The sequence below is a fragment of the Sus scrofa genome, chromosome 3 (genome assembly GCF_054392235.1).
Source record: "Sus scrofa isolate SSC_HxYL_T2T_F1_AM1 chromosome 3, Sscrofa_HxYL_maternal_Yorkshire_Landrace_v2.0, whole genome shotgun sequence".
NCBI classification, from domain to species: Eukaryota; Metazoa; Chordata; class Mammalia; order Artiodactyla; family Suidae; genus Sus; species Sus scrofa.
In genome coordinates this window covers 129,144,598-129,161,013 of record NC_139385.1, presented here as the reverse complement: position 1 = coordinate 129,161,013, position 16,416 = coordinate 129,144,598, and the positions used below count along the sequence as shown (strand labels likewise).

At 42.8% G+C, this 16,416-nt stretch overlaps 1 long non-coding RNA gene across 6 annotated transcripts in view; it reads left to right on the top strand.

Moving 5' to 3' along the window:
* LOC102159977 (uncharacterized) overlaps window positions 1–16,416 on the top strand; it is a 777,987-nt gene that overhangs the window by 263,017 nt on the left and 498,554 nt on the right. Inside the window, exon 5 of one of the 6 annotated variants that reach the window (XR_014842507.1) lies at window positions 4,249–9,277. The exons of the other annotated variants lie outside the window; for them this stretch is intronic. This is a non-coding gene — a long non-coding RNA (uncharacterized LOC102159977). Of the gene's footprint in view, window positions 1–4,248; window positions 9,278–16,416 lie in introns of those variants that run through there. 6 annotated transcript variants of the gene reach the window in all.

The window sequence follows — 16,416 nt, the reverse complement described above, 5'->3', positions numbered from 1 at the left end:
AAGCCCAGCTATTGCGAGGATGAATTGGTTGTTACTTTATAGAAAGGCGATAATTGGAAATAAGTCACTGAGAGATGTCATATAGATAAGCCATCCATCCATCCATCAAAATTGTTGTAAAGAGTCAAGATTCCTAACTGGCTATAGAACAAACGTTTAAATTTCTTAAAGGGATGTCATTAACCAAGTTCATTGGTTTATTATTCTCAAGTGTCTTAAGGATGGTTGATGCCAACACATTCTCTATGCACTCCTGTCATGGTGCCAGATCAGGCTTTTTGGGAAGTCTTTGTCTTTGGGCAAGGTACAGGATATTCTCTAGTTTTCCTGGGGCTGCAGTCACCTTTATTATTATTATAATTATAGTTGATTTACAGTGCTCTGTTGATTTCTCCTATATAGCAAAGTGACCTAGTTATATATATATGTACATTCTTTTTCTCACCTAATCCTCCATCATGTTCCATCACAAGTGATTAGATATAATCCCCTGTGTTATAGAGCAGGATCTTATTGCTTATCCACTCCAGATGCTATAGTTTGCATCTACTAATCCCAAACTCCAAGTCCATCCCACTCCTCACCTCCCCCTTGGCAACCACGTATCTATTCTCCATGTCCATGAGGTTTTTTTTTTTTTTTCCCCCCTATTGATAGGTTCATTTGTGCCATATATTAGATTCCAGATAATCAATGTCATAGTAGTTGTCCTTTTCTTTCTGACTTCACTTAGTATAAGAGCATCTAGTTCATCATGTTGCTGCAAATGGCATTAGTTTGTTCTTTTTTATGGCTGAGTAGTATTCTTGTGTATAGTACCACATCTTCTTAATCCATTCATCTATCAATGGACATTTATGTTGTTTTCATGTCTTGGCTATTGTGAATAGTGCTGCAATGAACACAGGGGTGTGTCTATCTTTTTAAATGAAAGTTTTGCCTAGGAGTGAGATTGCTGGATCATATGGTAGTTCTATATTTAGTTTTCTGAGGTACCTCCATACTGTTTTCTATAGTGGTTGTACCAATTTACATTCCCACCAACAATCTTGGAGGGTTCCCTTTTCTCTACACCCTCTATAGTATTTGTGATTTATAGATTTATAATGATGGCCATTCTGACTGGGGTAAAGTGGTGCCTCATTATAGTTTGGATTTGCATTACTCTAATGATTAGTGATGTTGAGCATTTTTTTGTGTGCCTGTTGGCCATCTGTATGTCTTCTTTGGCAAAATGTCTATTTAGGCCTTCTGCCCATTTTTCAATTGGGTTTTTTTTTTTTTTTTTTTTTTTTTTTTTGCTGTTGAGCTGTATAAATTGTTTGTATATTTTAGAGATTAAGCTTTTGTCAGTTGTATTATTTGCAACTATTTTCTCCCATTCTGTAGGCTGTCTTTTTTTTATATATATATATATTTTCTTTGCTGTGCAAAAGCTTGTAAGTTTAATAGGGTCCCATTGGTTTATTTTTGTTTTTATTTCTATTGCTTTGGGAGACTGACCTAAGAAAAAATCTGTATGGTTGATGTCAGAGAATGTTTTGCCTATGTTCTCTTCTAGGAGTTTTATGGTGTCTTGTCTTATGTTTAAGTCTTACAGCCATTTTATTTTCATGCATGACGTGAGGGTGTGTTCTAGTTTTATTTATTTATTTATTTTTGTCTTTTTAGGGCCTCACCCACAGCATATGGATGTTCCCAGGCTAGGGGTCAAATCAGAGTTGTAGCTGCCGTTCTACGCCACAGCTCATGACAATGCCAGATCCTTAACCCACTGAGCAAGGCTGGGGATCAAACCTGTGCCCTCATGGAATGCCAGTCAGATTTGTTTTCCGGTAAGCCATGACAAGAACTAGTTGCATTGATTTATATGCAGCTGTCCAGTTTTTCCAGCACCACTTGCTGAAAAGACTTTTTCCCATTTTATATTCTTGCCTCTTTTGTCGAAGACTAATTGACCATAGGTGTCTGGGTTTATTTCTGGGTTCTCTATTCTCTTCCATTGGTCTCTATGTCTGTTTTGGTACCAGTACCACACTGTCTTGATGACTGTAGCTTTGTAATATTGTCTGATGTCTAGGAGAGTTATGCCCTCTGCTTGGTTTTTTGTGTTCCTCAGGATTGCTTTGGTAATTCTGGGTCTTTTGCGGTTCCATATAAATTTTTGGATTGATTGTTCTAGTTCTGTGAAAAATGTCATGCTTAATTTGATAGGGATTGCATTGAATCTATAGATTGCTTTGGGTAATGCGGCCATTTTTATAATATTAATTTTTCCAACCCAGGAGCATGGAATATCTTTCCATTTCTTTGCATCCTCTTTAATTTCCTTGATTAGTGCTTTATAGTTCTCAGCATATAAGTCTTTCACTGCCTTGGTCAGGTTTATTTCTAGGTATTTAACATTTTGGGGTGAAATTTTAAAAGGCATTATATTTTTATATTCTTTTTCTAATATTTCATTGTTTAAAGAAATGCAACCAATTTCTGGATGTTAATCTTGTATCCTTCTACTTTGCTGAATTCATTGATCAGTTGGAGTAGTTTTATTCTGGAGTCCTTAGGATTTTCTATATATAGTATCATGTCATCTGCATACAGTGACAGTTTTACCTCTTTTCTTCCAATTTAGATACTTTTTATTTCCTTTGTTTGTCTGATTGCTGTGACCAGGACTTTCAATACTATGTTGAATAAAAGAGGTGAGAGTGGGCATCCTTGTCTTGTTCCAGATTTTAGAGGTAAGGCTTTCAGCTTTTCTCCATTAGGTTTATGTTGGCTGTTTATGCGTGATAAATGGCCTTCATTATGTTAAGGTATTTTCACTCTGTACCCACTTTGGTAAGAATTTCTATCAGGAATGGATGTTGGATTTTGTCAGATGCTTTTTCTGCATCTATTGAGATGATCAGGTGGTTTTTGACTTTTCTTTTGTTACCTTTGGTTTTATATGTTCATATGTGCTCCCTGATTCAAAGGTCAAATCTACTCTGATTTTCATCCCTTTTTTCAGTCTTAGGAATATGGTTATTTTTGCCGTGACTATAAACATTTTAATGGATATTCATGTCAATTTTCTATAACAGGTTCTTAGTAAGAGAGGCGAGACAAGCACTTATTAACCAACTTGCTAGGCATTAGGCAGTATATTAGGTGTTTCCTTACTTCACTCCATACTTTTCTCATGGTTGGTGCTTTCTCATATGTCAGCCCTAGCTTCAGTATCATTCACTTGATCTTAATAAGTCTCTTTTCTCCTATTTTCTAATTTTTATCTGCTGTACTCTGTTGTAATTTTATAATCTGCTTATTATCTCTTATTTCCATAGACTATAAGTTTCTTGAAGGCAGTGGTAATGGCTGTTGGATAAGATACTTAACCTTGTGAATTTATTCCGCTATGAAAAGCCGTCTCCCATTTTCGATCTCCCCTTATTACAGGGCTGAAATGAGTTAATAATAAAGTTCTTGTAACTGTATCTGACACTTAAGAAAGGCTTACTCCTACCACTCTTCTACAGTTTCTACAACTGCAATAACAGCTATTATTAGTACTACTACAGCTATTACTACTACTTACTTATCAGAGTCTGTCCTGGCATAGAATGGATGCTTAGTAAATACTCTTTGAATGAATGAATGCCCAATTCGAAGAGCCATTGTATGAAGTTGTATGAAGAGAAAATGAGGCTCAGAGAGGAAAATACTCTTCCTGAGTCTGCCTAGTAGTAAAATTGTGTCTAGGACTCATCCCCATCTAACTGCAGTTGAGTGCAATTTTCACCATGTTCACCCCTTAATCACTTCAGGCAACAGGGATTTTATATGATTTCATCCTTCATAGGAATTCTGCAAAATTAAAATCCGGAGAAAAAGAAGTCTTTAAGGATTCTGGTCAAGAGGTTGGATGCTGGTTATGGGCCTTGTTTGAAGGGTATCTTGAATGTGTGCCTACTTGTGTCCTTCCCCTGCCCAGTGCAGGATGCCCTGATTCCTGTTCCTAGAAGACCTGGGAGTCGGGACTTCACACAGCTTTGGAGTGTGAAGGCAGAAGCCTGTAGCTGGAGTATGAATCCCCCATCCCCACTCTCCCAGGCTGCCCAGGAGCACATTTCTCTTTCCACCTGCTTTGTGATCCGTGTTTGCTGCAGCGGCCTCTCTGGGGCAGGAGCCACCTTATCTGACAGGCCATAATTTGTGTTGTTATGCTCTCTCATGGGCAGTAATGACATTTTTTTTCTTTTCTAGACATGACTGCTGTGCAGTAGCCCCATGGGAGGGAGAGTCAATTACTCCTTCTCCTTGACTCCTGGCTCCACCCTGACAGTGATGGTGATGGCAGAAGCCGGCTTCCAAGGGCTCCTTTCATAGTTGGTGCTTGTCTTGGCAGAGGTGCTCTGCACTGCAACAGGGGACTCTGGAAAGATTGCACCCAGGAGCTGTGACTCGGGAGCACTGTGGGAATTGGCAAGGGCCACAGGGCAAATGCCCTTGCTCGGAAGTAGCTCCAAGTTTTACCCACAGAGAGGCATTTGCATTAACAAGTTCTGGGGAAGCTTAAGCTCAGAAAAGCACCCACCTTAGTGAGCATTATTAGAATCATCTGGCTTAGGTCTGTTCCCTTCAAGAAGAATGTTTGGGAGTTCCTGTCATGGTGCAGAAGAAATGAATCTGACTAGGAACCATGAGGTTGCAGGTTTGATACCTGGCCTCACTCAGTGGGTTAAGGATCCGGCGTTGCCATGAGCTGTGGTGTAGGTTGCAGATGTGGTTCGGATTTGGCGTTGCTGTGGCATCAGCTGGCAGCTATAGCTCCGATTCGACCCCTAGCCTGGGAACATCCCTATGCCACGGGCGCAGCCTGAAAAAAAATACAAAAGACAAAATAAGTATGTTTGGATGAAAACTGGAGAGAGATAATGGCCAGTCCTCCATGGAAAATCTGGCTTGGGTGGAGCTGCAGGGAGCATGGAAGCTGCTGCTGGAAGGCAGAGCAGGCCTTGCCGGTCCTCTTTGTAGGAGAGGGTCACGGAAGGGGAGGCATGATGGTCACAGATCCATATAATTCTGGCTTTACCTTAGAATGCTGTCTAAATTGTCAGCTTCACTCAAAGCGGCACTTAGATGCTGGATGTGATGGATTAAACACGCCGACCTCAGGTCAGATAAAATGGAATCCAGTCGTGTTCTGCCAATTACTCCCTTAGGAATGCTGGCAAGATGTCATACCACTCCAAGCCGTTTTCCTTATTTGTCAAATGAGGGAATTGCTCTCAGCTTCTTAGGGTCCTTCACATAGTGTTTTATGATACTATGAAACAGCCATATTTCTGTCAAACTGTTGGATTGGGTGCTGGGCTGGGTTGCAGATGCTTCTTGTCTTCTGGACCAGGAGCCCTGAGCTGCTGGTGACACTGGGTCCTAACAGCACTCATGCCCATCTCCTTGCCTGTGGGTTATGACTGTTAAGTGGAGCACAAGGTTCTGGATGGTGAGCCACAGTTCAACAACAGACCAAAGAGAACATGAAGTAGAGAAGTTTATTACTCACAGGTCCTGGAGGAAGGACCCCGCACAGCTTGTAGGGCCACACAGGGAATCAAGGCAGAGTGCAGACAGGCAGAGAAGCAGGACCCAGGCACCTGCCTTTGTCAGGGGCTGTGGTGGAGTGCTTTGGGATTCCCGGGCTAGAGCTGACTGTCAATTCAAACAGAAAGGGTGAGGTTTGGGTGAGCCCCATGGGGGTGCATATGATACATGCCAGGTGCCAAGAGGCAGGGGAGCTGTAGGTCACGAGGGCTACTGGGGCCGTCCTACTGGGAACTTCCATTTGCTTGTGACTCTGAGGCTGCTGTCTAGGGCATGTGCTTGTAGGAAGGGCTGGTGCCAGTTTAAGGTCCCTGCATCCCACTTGGCCAAACGACACAGTGCCGAAGCAGCAATTCCATGGAGTAGCCTAGCTCAACCCTCCTCACTAAGGCGCTGGCTGTGGGAATGAGACATCTGGAAGCACCAGGGATATAGTTAATGCTGAACTCTGATTTAGGTCATCTCTCTGTCTTTATCCCTCTCTCATAAACCCAGTTTTCAAACTGCCAGCAATATATCTTTCCCCAGTGCTTTGATTAATGAGTTTTTTGTTTGAATAATTTAATGTTTAGGAGTGACTGACTCCCCCCCCATCAACCGCCAAAAAGTAATTTCCCACCAAGTAACAAGTGGGAATAAGAGTGGCTTGGGTTCTTGGTTGAATCCACTTTCCCCCTGAGACAGCCGAACAGGGGTCATTAGATTCTGGATTATCCCCAACTGATCAGCTGTTTTCTTCATAATCATCTCAGGCTTAAAATGAACACCATCAGTAGAAGCCTAGACATATTATTCTCCTAAAATATGACCTCTGAATTCTATGTTTTATTAACTCAAGCCACATGATATTGTAAGAGAGGGGAGAGAACATAGCAGTCATTTAAATTCATGTTAAGTTGACAAATGAACACATTCAAACTTGGAGACATGTTGGTGACTTGGGGGGCACTTTCTGGGTTTATGGAGGGAAGCTGATAGTCGAGGGCACAGCCATAACATTGCAGTGGGGCTGGAGTCATAATTCCTGGGGTTAGCAGGGGCACAGATGATTGAGTGTTGGCACCATGCTGCCCAGATGGACACTAGTCATAGGTCAGATATAGAGAAGAATATTTTGTTAATAATAGCTGGGGTCGAAATAAGCTTCTATTATTTATAGGGGCCACTTATCTGCCCTCTTCTTCTCCAGTGAGTCAGCTGGCATTGAGGAATCTCTTGGTGGCAGACACATTAGCCCACACCTCTTGAAGACTCCTTTGCAATTTAGAAGCCCCACTGATAGCGCTACTGACATGTGGTTTGCTGAACATTTGAAGGGTTGAGAAACTCACTACTTACTTCCAAGGACAGACTATGCTGTTTGGCTTTGCTAAATAGCTCTAGTTGTCAGGTAGCCACATGTTGGGAAATGCTGAGAGCTGCTTTCCTGTAACTCCCATTCATGCTCTTTAGAGACATAGATGGGTCTCCCATGGCCACTCAGAGAATTGAAACTGGCACCCTGGTCCCACACCAGGCCCAGGTCTTCCCTTCTCAGAGTTTCTCCTCAAGATCTTGGTTTTAGATCTTCCCCCATTCTGGGAACTCAGCCCTGGGTAAGCTCCATTTATGTGCTGAGGTGTCCTACAAACATGTCATACTTCTTTTCTAAAGTATAATAATCAAAACCTGATTATGTACCCAGGGTCACCCTGAAGGAGTCTTCCATTCTTGGTAAATGTGAAGCAAAGAAGTCTGCACTCTGCTGTAGATGACAGGTAGGAGCTGGCTTGTATATGAGAGAATGCGATTAATGTCTCAGGGGAAAGAGTAGCTCTGAGTTGATGGTGATCACAACCCCCCCCACCTTGGGATAGGGGCAGAGGGAAACACTCAACATCGTCTGTTTTCTTCCACCTTCCGTCTTGTAGGACACCTCCAGCAACTGTTAGTCTGCCCTGCAGAGGGGCTCTTGGCGGGCAACAGCGTTTGGGTTCTATATGCAGGTGGGGTTTAGTGTGTCAACTTTACTCGTTGTTTTCTTATACCTCTTATTACAGAAGTAAGATGTGCTCCTTCTAGTAATTATGGTTAGTTCCTGGAGGAAAGAACTTTACCTTTTCTAGCTCTTATTTTGTCCTCAACTCTCACAGTGATTTAGGACACATCCTTTACCCCTTTCAAGTGAAGAGATTGGGTAGGTTCCTTTCTGCTTCTGCCTCAAAGCTTCCACCTATAAAAGCTAGTTCCTAGATGACAATCAGCCAGCACCCTGTGTATGAGAGACCAGCGCTGATACCCTTGGGCTGTACTTGGGACACTGTGAGAAGCATGCTGATGGGTGACTTAATCCCTCCCCATACCTGGCATAAGTAGTTTACTGGATGGAGATTTGAGAGCCCAGAATCTCTGAAGGTAATGAATCAAGGGGGATGGAACATAAAGTTGGATGAGGAAGAATTTATTGGTATAGATACACTCTTCTGTGATACAAGATTTAACAGACTGGCAAGACCCTCAGGGTATAGTGCTAACATGTTGGCTCTTAGGATTGCTCTTCAAAGCATGGAGAAAGTGATGGCTTAAATCAAGTAGGAAGGCCAGAAGTGCTACAGCAGATGGTGGATCAAAAGTCTCAGAAAAATGAGCATACTAGAGTATGATGTACCATGTAAGGCTGGAAAACTCACCACCTGGTTATATTTAGTGGGAGGACCCAGAGGATGCTCCATTTCTCAAAGCAATAAGAGATGTGTACTAGAAATAAGGGCACCAGCATCTCCCAGAACTCAGTGGTAGCTCTATCCAAAGATGATGGCTGACAGTGGAGGATTTCGAGAATGGGATGATGAGATCCCCAAATCATAAAGGCCAGGTCATGGTGCTTAATGCTCAGAAGGAACATAAGTAAAACTCTTGTAATGAGGTAAGGTCATGGTGGTGAGTGGATATTGCTGTGTCTCCTGTAGATAAAATACATGGGTTTAGAAACCAAGAGGGAAGAGCAGGAAAGGCTCATCTCACTGTCAAGTCCAGAAAACTATTTAGGGGAATTAGTGCTTCTCATTCCCATAGCTCAGGGCTCTGTAGACTCAGAGGTCCTGATTCCAAGGAGATAAGCTTGCACTGGGGAACTTAGCAAGAGTTCATTAAACATTAAGCTTCAGTGGCCACTCAGGCATTTTCTGCTCCCTGTGCCTAGAGATTAGCAGGCAAGGAGAGGAGTTAGCATCATGTTAGCCTTATTCTGAACATGATGAGAACAATGGTAGGGTTTTAATGAGAGGAGTAGCATGGTGAAATTTTACAAAATTTCCTTTGAAAGCAGATTGGTGGATAATGGGATAGGATGGAAAGGTGACAAAAGTAAAAACATAGTGCCTATCCCCTTTTGACATTATATACAACCTAGTTTTATGTTTATTTTTTATTGGAGTTCCCGTGGTGGTGCAGTGGAGGCGAGTCCTACTAGGAACCATGAGATTGCAGGTTCCATCCCTGGCCTCACTCAGTGGGTTAAGGATCCAGCGTTGCCATGAGCTGTGGTGTAGGTTGCAGATGCGGCTTGGATCTGGCATTGCTGTGGCTCTGATTGGACCCCTAGCCTGGGAACCTCCATATGCTATGGGTGTGGCCCTAAAAAAGACAAAAGATAAGAAACAAAATAAAAGTTTATTTGTATCTATATTTGCCATAGTATAAACACCAAGAGGCAGAGATTTATTTTTCTTCCCTACTGCTGTTTCCTAGTACCTAAGATAGTACTAGACACACGGTAGGTACTTAATATGCATTTGTTGAATGAGTGAATGAACAAATGAATGAATGAAAAAAGTTTCCTTTCTTGTGAAAAAGAAGGTGGTAATATAATTCAACTTTCAATTTCCTAAAAGTCTGGAAGCAGCAAATATGTTTAGTAAGTTGGTTCACAGTTAACTTGGGCTATAAGAGAGGCTGTGGAAGACTGCAATGATAATACATGCAAAGAGGACCAAGAAACATTACCGGTTATACAGAGGACAACTCTCAAGAGCACTGGGTAAAAGAACCCTGGGTAGGGAAGCCAGAGGCCTGTATTTTTTCATTTTTTACTTTTTATTGTTATTTCCCCCAACACACTCCCCCCCCACTCACTGTACAGCATTGGGACACAGTTACACATACATGCATACATAATTTTTTCTCCCATTGTCGTGCTCTGTTGTAATTATCTATATTTTTATCCCCACTTTGTGACTTAGTTTGTGAACCTGGCTGCCCATGCCACTTCCCACTCTAGCTCCCTGTGGGATAAGACTGACTCTTACTTATTTCAGTGTAGCTTAGAGTGCTAAGCAAATATGTGTTGAATGACAGCTGTAATAGGAGTTAGAGTGGACTCCTTATGGCCCACAAAGTTGAGGGGGTGTGGCTTAGAGGATGATAGATAAAGTCCATGGGGTAAACCATCTCTCTTCATCTTTAATGATATGAAATAATGGCCAGGGATCCCGAGCCCTCTTCATCTAATCATTTTCTGGCTCTGGTGGAAGTTCTTAATATGTATTTTCTTACTGTAGGCGGAGAAACTCAGGCCTAGGTCAGTGCTCCATGTATAAACCTAAGCCCTTTAGGAAATGCAGAAGTCAACTCAGAAGTCCTGATGTTGAGGCAGCTGCTGAGATCCAGTGCTCTCTCTATAGGAAACAGCTGGCTTTTCTGTGGCCCTTCTAGATAGGCCAGCCTTCCACAAACTCTCTCGTTGATTTCAGGTTCCTGGAGCACTCTGGCTTAACTGAGTTTAAGAAGCCCTGCTGGAAAATGGATCATTTGACTCATAGGAGCTATCCCAGTCCTTCAGAGCATTTCCCTGTTTAATTTCCCTCCATCTGCTTGGTTCCTTGTCCTGGAACAATGCTTTATATGCAAACTCTGCAGTGAAGGCAACTTAGAAAGCCCACAGAGAGTGATATGCTAATGGTCTGAGGAAAGAAAAAGAATCGAGCAGGCCAGAATCTTTTCCAAACTGGTAGTAATGAAAAGGGACAAGAACTTTTCTATTTTTACCATGTCTGCCCTGTGGCTGTGCATGACGCAGCACAACCTGCTGGGAAAAGTCTTGAGTCACTCTTCAAGTAGCCAGGAATGAGGACATGCCACCTCTGTTTTCTGCCTATGTCTGTGGGGGTGAGATTTAAAATTAGGGAAGGTGAGAGTTCAGGTTATACCGTGAACATGAAGTCTGGCATTTATTTACACTGCTTAAGCACCTGCCGTGGGCCACTTTCTGGGCACCAGAGAGATAAAGTGGGTTCATACAACGAAACTCCTAACACAGTCTACCAGAGTTGTGCTTTCATGAAGCCCAAGGAGATGCTGAGGGAGCTTCACCTCTGTGTATGTTTCTGAGCCTGAGTCAAACGTTCAGACTGTGTCTGTAAAATTTGTGAGGTTGTTACTACAGAAATCTATCTTTTGGAAGAATAAGGAATCTCAGAGGAGAGCTCAATCCTAGAGCAGGTTCATGAGGAAATGCATGATGAGACTGGTCCTACTAGGAAACCCTTAATCATAGTAGGAAGGATAATTCTGTGTATAGTCTGGTGTCTGTCACTAAAGGATGACTGGAGGACAGAAGTGCAACTGAACTGCATGCTCTACCTACACATGCTTGAATCCGGTGTAAGCAGTGCAGCTAGAGTGTTCCCCTAAACAATAGAGTTCTCAAGTCAGCTCTTAATGGGTCATTAGAACTGACTGTGCATATCACAGGCTGAATGGTAGCTTGAAATTGGCCGTGCTGGGAGTGTTTACACCATGGAAGTTGGCAAGCCAGCAGGGCTATTTTGTCTCTGGAAAGATGGTTATTAAACATTTACCAGCACAGCACCGACAGAATGTAACTAACAGGATGAAAGAGAAGATCTTGTCTCCCAAGCAGTCCCAGACTGTAGTACAGTTGGGCATAGTGAAGTTCCAATACGTGGTTTTTCAAAATGTGTTCTGCAAAATACTACCCTGCATACTTTATGTGCCTCTTTTAGTTTATAATGCATACAAGCGTTTTAAAGGCTCTGAGGAATTTTCGTAAGAAACGTGCTTAATTTTTTTTAGTTTAGAGCAGTACTTCTCAAACTAATGTGTGTGTGATTCACCCAGGGATTTTGTTAAGATTTGGGTCTGGGCTGGGGCTGAGTTTATGCATTTTTAAGAAGCTGTCAAGTAATGCTGATGCTGCTGGTCTAAGAGGACCGCACATTGAAAAACAACAATTTAGAATCTCAGTTTATTTCATTATAGAATATAGTGAATATATAAGGATTTAAATATATATAGTGAATATATAAGGATTTAAAAAAATCCTTAGAGCACATTTGGTGTTCTTCACAATTATGATCCTGGAAGGTACAGTTTGGAAACTTGGCTCAAATTCATCAACAGTGATATGTGGGGGAGGGGGACAAGTGAACAAATCTTGGTGGAGATCACAGTGTCTCCAGAATAGGATGCAAGTCATGGGGTCCACAGGCCCCAGACATGACCCTAAGGAACCCCACAGTTTTTAGGGGAAAAGCAGTGGAGCTTTATGGAGACAATGCCCAAGATAGAGGTGGAGATGGAATTCCCACTGGGGGCAGACTTATCCAAGAGCATGTATGAAGCACTGGGAAACACTGTGTTGGGAACATCCAGAAAATCTTGGTGGGAGTGTTGGGCAGGAGGCCAAGTTTCTGCATCATGTAGATGGTGGTATGAGGAAACAAAATGTTAGCTATGACTGTGAATATCACTAGTTTATACTGACAGGCTGATGAAGATGGATCGAAATGAATAACATCATTCAGAAGGAATTTGGGACAGTTTCTCAGAATAGATGACAAATTCTGTCTTGAAAGATGAATAGAAATCCATTAAGCAAAAGTAGGATATGGACTTGGGTAGACGGAGGCCTGAAAGGAGTGATATATGTAGTACGGGGAGCATATGTCAGCTGAAAAAAATCAGAGAAGTCAAGGGCATGCAGAGTGCTGGTCCTGCTGCAGTGGGGCCGTGGCTTTTGCACAAGCCCTTTTCCTCTGCCTAATGCCTTACTCTTGTGAAGGACAATGCAGGTGTCTGGAGTGTAGCGTGTGCTTTATATTCTTCCAAAGGCCAGGTGTCTGGCATGGGAGGGGAAGCTGGCGGGGGGGGAGTGCACCCAGGAAGGGAGTAGGAGAAAAAACAGATTGCTAAGGAAACAAACTTTTCAAAAGAAATCTCCTGAAGAGTCAGGGCACCAAATTTTATTTAATGATTTGACATCTTAGTATGGCCTCATTGCTATAGATAAAATCATATTTCAGAGGGAAACTCACTAATATAATAAAACTGGAGACATGAGAAAGGCTTCTCTTGGTTTCACGTGGGATATGATATACTTCTGGCCTAACAGATTAGAGGCGCCAGCAGACAGCAGCTCTTCAACCCAGTCTGGGATGGACAGGAGGCCGGACAGGAAGGAAAGGAGGATTTTAGAAGGTGGTCAGCATCCCCAGCAGTGCTGTGCTGTTTCCTAGTCTCGGGACAGCCCGCTCTGTAGAAGCATCTACTTCTCTTTCCTGGAGGCTCAGAACCCACCCACGTTACATTTCGATTTATGTAGGTATGTGCTTATCTCTGCTGCCAACTGCTGAGCTAGCCAAGGAAGGAGTCATATTTTATAAAGTAAATAATAAAACATATTTATGAGCATCTGTTATGAGAAATGCAATTTCAAAAATGTTATTTCCTTCACCTTTCATGTCAACCTCGTAAGGTAAGTATGGCTTTCCCAGATTTACAGGAGAGGAAACCACATAGCAGGAAGGAAATGAGAACTTCGGAGGTCCTGCAGGGAGGAGCTGTCTAACTCCCAGCTCAGCACTCACCTGCTGTACTGCAGCTGTTCCTCAGTCAGCTCTGTACTCCCACAGGGCTCAACGCAGACACGTGGTGGACCTTGTCAGACACGCCTTAGTTAAGTCTGTTCATCCTTCTTCTAGAAATGGCTTGTTTTAGAAGATGCAGATAATCAATGAGGTTTTGAGAAAAAAAAAAGATATTTCAAACTTAATGGATTCTAGTTTTATTTTTGAAAAATTATATGTGGCTTTTATAATTACAATTCATTCTTTCAACTACTCTTTCACTGGGTTGCTGTGATGAGCAAGTAGACATAGTCTCTGGCCATGGTCTGGTAACGCAAGGATCATATAACGTGCATGGGTGTTGCACTTCATATCTGTCTCCATTTCACAGGCTTACCCACAGTGTATCATTTGCTGTTCTGTCCATGTGAAGTAAGGTCCATACTCATATCTTCTAAATTTAAATAAGCATTAATGCACAGATGCCATTTTAATTTGCCCTTTTACCTGTTACTGGTTTCACTTGACCTCTTTATCTTGATGAATTTAAGGTTTAGATTTTTTTTTTTAGGGCCACACCCACAACACATGGAGGTTCCCAGGCTAGGGGTCCAATTGGAGCTACCGCTGCTGGCCTACACCCCAGCCACAGCAACGTGGGATCTGAGCCACATCTACAACCTACACCACAGCTCGTGCCAATGCTGGATCCTTAACCCACTGAGCGAGGCCAGGGATGGAACCCGCAACCTCATGGTTCCTGGTCAGATTTGTTTCCGCTGCACCACGACGGGAACTCCGCAAGGTTTAGATTTTTGAGTGAAGAGATGTTTGCTTTTGGTGTAAGCTTAAAGCAACATGGACCCAACAGTTCACAGCAAAAGGGTGAGGGTATGAGAGCAGAGGATCACAAGCAGAAATTAAAATGGTGAGTCCTTCCAGAGTAAATATTGGGGTAATGCAGGTAGCTGATTGCTGTGAGAGCACAGAGGAGAGATAACTACCCTCATCCAGGCAGAATCAGAAAGTCTTTACCGAAAAGGTGATTTATCTGTGTTAACACCTGAAGACCAAGTAGGAATGAACAGGCTGAGGGAGGAATGTATGTATAACTAAGAGAAGACAAAAATTCTGCCAAGGAAGCAAGTGGTTAGGGATGGCTGGACCACAGAGTCTGAGGGAGGAAGGGCAGGGAGAATGCCAGGCCATGTGGTTGGATTTAACATGGAGAGCAATGGAGAGTCAGTGATGGTTGAACAGGGAAGTGGCATGATCAGATTTCTGTTTTAGAGAGATTGCTCTGGCTGCATTGTGGAGATTGGTTTGTACTTCAAGCAGTTACACAGGGGCAGGGTGACTGGAGAGGAGGCTGTTTCACCATGTGAAAGATGGGGGTGCTGAACTGAGCAGTGGCCATGGACATGGCAGGGATGGGAGAGACATTTTGGAGGTGTTACCAGTAGTACTTGGTTGCAGAGATTGAGATCGCGGCATGGTCAATGATGACCTAGAGCTGGCTGGCTTGAACCACAGCCCAAAGTGGTTTCATCCCATGGCAAGGGAACCCAGGGGTGGAGATTTGTACTGTCTTGTCTTGTGTGAGAGTGGAAAGTGAAAAGGAAACATTTATCTTTACATGAACTGATGCATTTGTGGGAGAGCCATTGTGCAGGAGGAAGCTGGACGTAATAGGTCAGAGGCTCCAAGTCAGAAGAGAAAGCTCTAAGAATAGGTAGAAATAGATCATTACTATTTACAAGATGGACTAGGTCAATGAGCCTGTGAAGGAAGCTGGTGAGCTCAGAAGGGGAGGGGAGTCCAGCAGGGGTGTGGTAGCAGGGGAGCCAAGGGGGAGGGCATTTCAGGAAGATCAAATCTCTCCACAGTGTCAAGACCCTCCCACCCACTGCTCCTTTCTCTTAGGGTCTTCTGGCTTCCTTGTTGTTGCACAGTTATGTGACTGAGGGAGGCTATGGGATCAGGTACTGAGACTTATCTGGACATCCTTGAAGCAGTCATGGGACCTGATGGATTAGGTAGGGCAGTGTTTCTAAGAATCTGTGGTCAACATTTTATCACTGCCTGGGCCAAAAGACCAAGGATGGAGGGACAAATTAAAATGTATCATATATTGCATTTATTTACTTCCTTATTAAAGGATGTTTATAGAGTGCCTGTTTTATTTCAGAATCTGTGCTAAGCTCTAAGCTGCAGGAGTAAATGAGGTCAAGTCCCTGTCATTATGGGGAACTTCCAGAGCACAATAGAAATTAGTTCCCTTGTGGTGCAGTAAGTTAAGGATCCAGCGTTGTCCCTGCTGTGGCTTGGCTGCTGCTATGGCACAGGTTGGATCCTTGGCCTGGAGCTCTGGGGTTCAGCATGCTGCAAGTACAGGCAAAAAAAAAAAAAGAAAAAGAAATTAGTTCAATAATTATTTGGATTAATTATAACTGTGGAAATACTACAAATACTACAAAGGCAAAAAGTATCAGGTGCTATTTGCAGAATAGAAGGATTTAAAGTGATTTCGAGGATCAGGGCAGGACTCCAGAGAGAAGGAATATTTAATAATTGAGAATTGAATGATGAGTAGATCATTGAGTAGATGTTAACTATTCAAAGAAGGGGAAAGAGCACTTTAGACATAAGGAGTAGCCTGACTGAGTTGTCAGAGGAACCCTGGTATGTGGGGAGGTGAAATAGCTCTGTGTGTTTGGAACAAGGAAAGCTGTGACAAAGAGATACAAGGTGAGCCTGGAGAGCTAGAGCTGGACTCAGTAGGCCTTAGGAGGGGTTTTTCAGGTGGATTATTAAACAGGGGTGATGTGATCAGATTTGCATTGAAAAATTCAGTGTCTGCAGTATGAAGAGTGGATTGAAGGTAGCATGAAGGGTTGCAGAGAATCCATTGTGAACACATTTTGAGCACCTAAAGCTATTGTCTACTGATTGTAGTGACTATTGGATGAGTTCTAGAGGATGC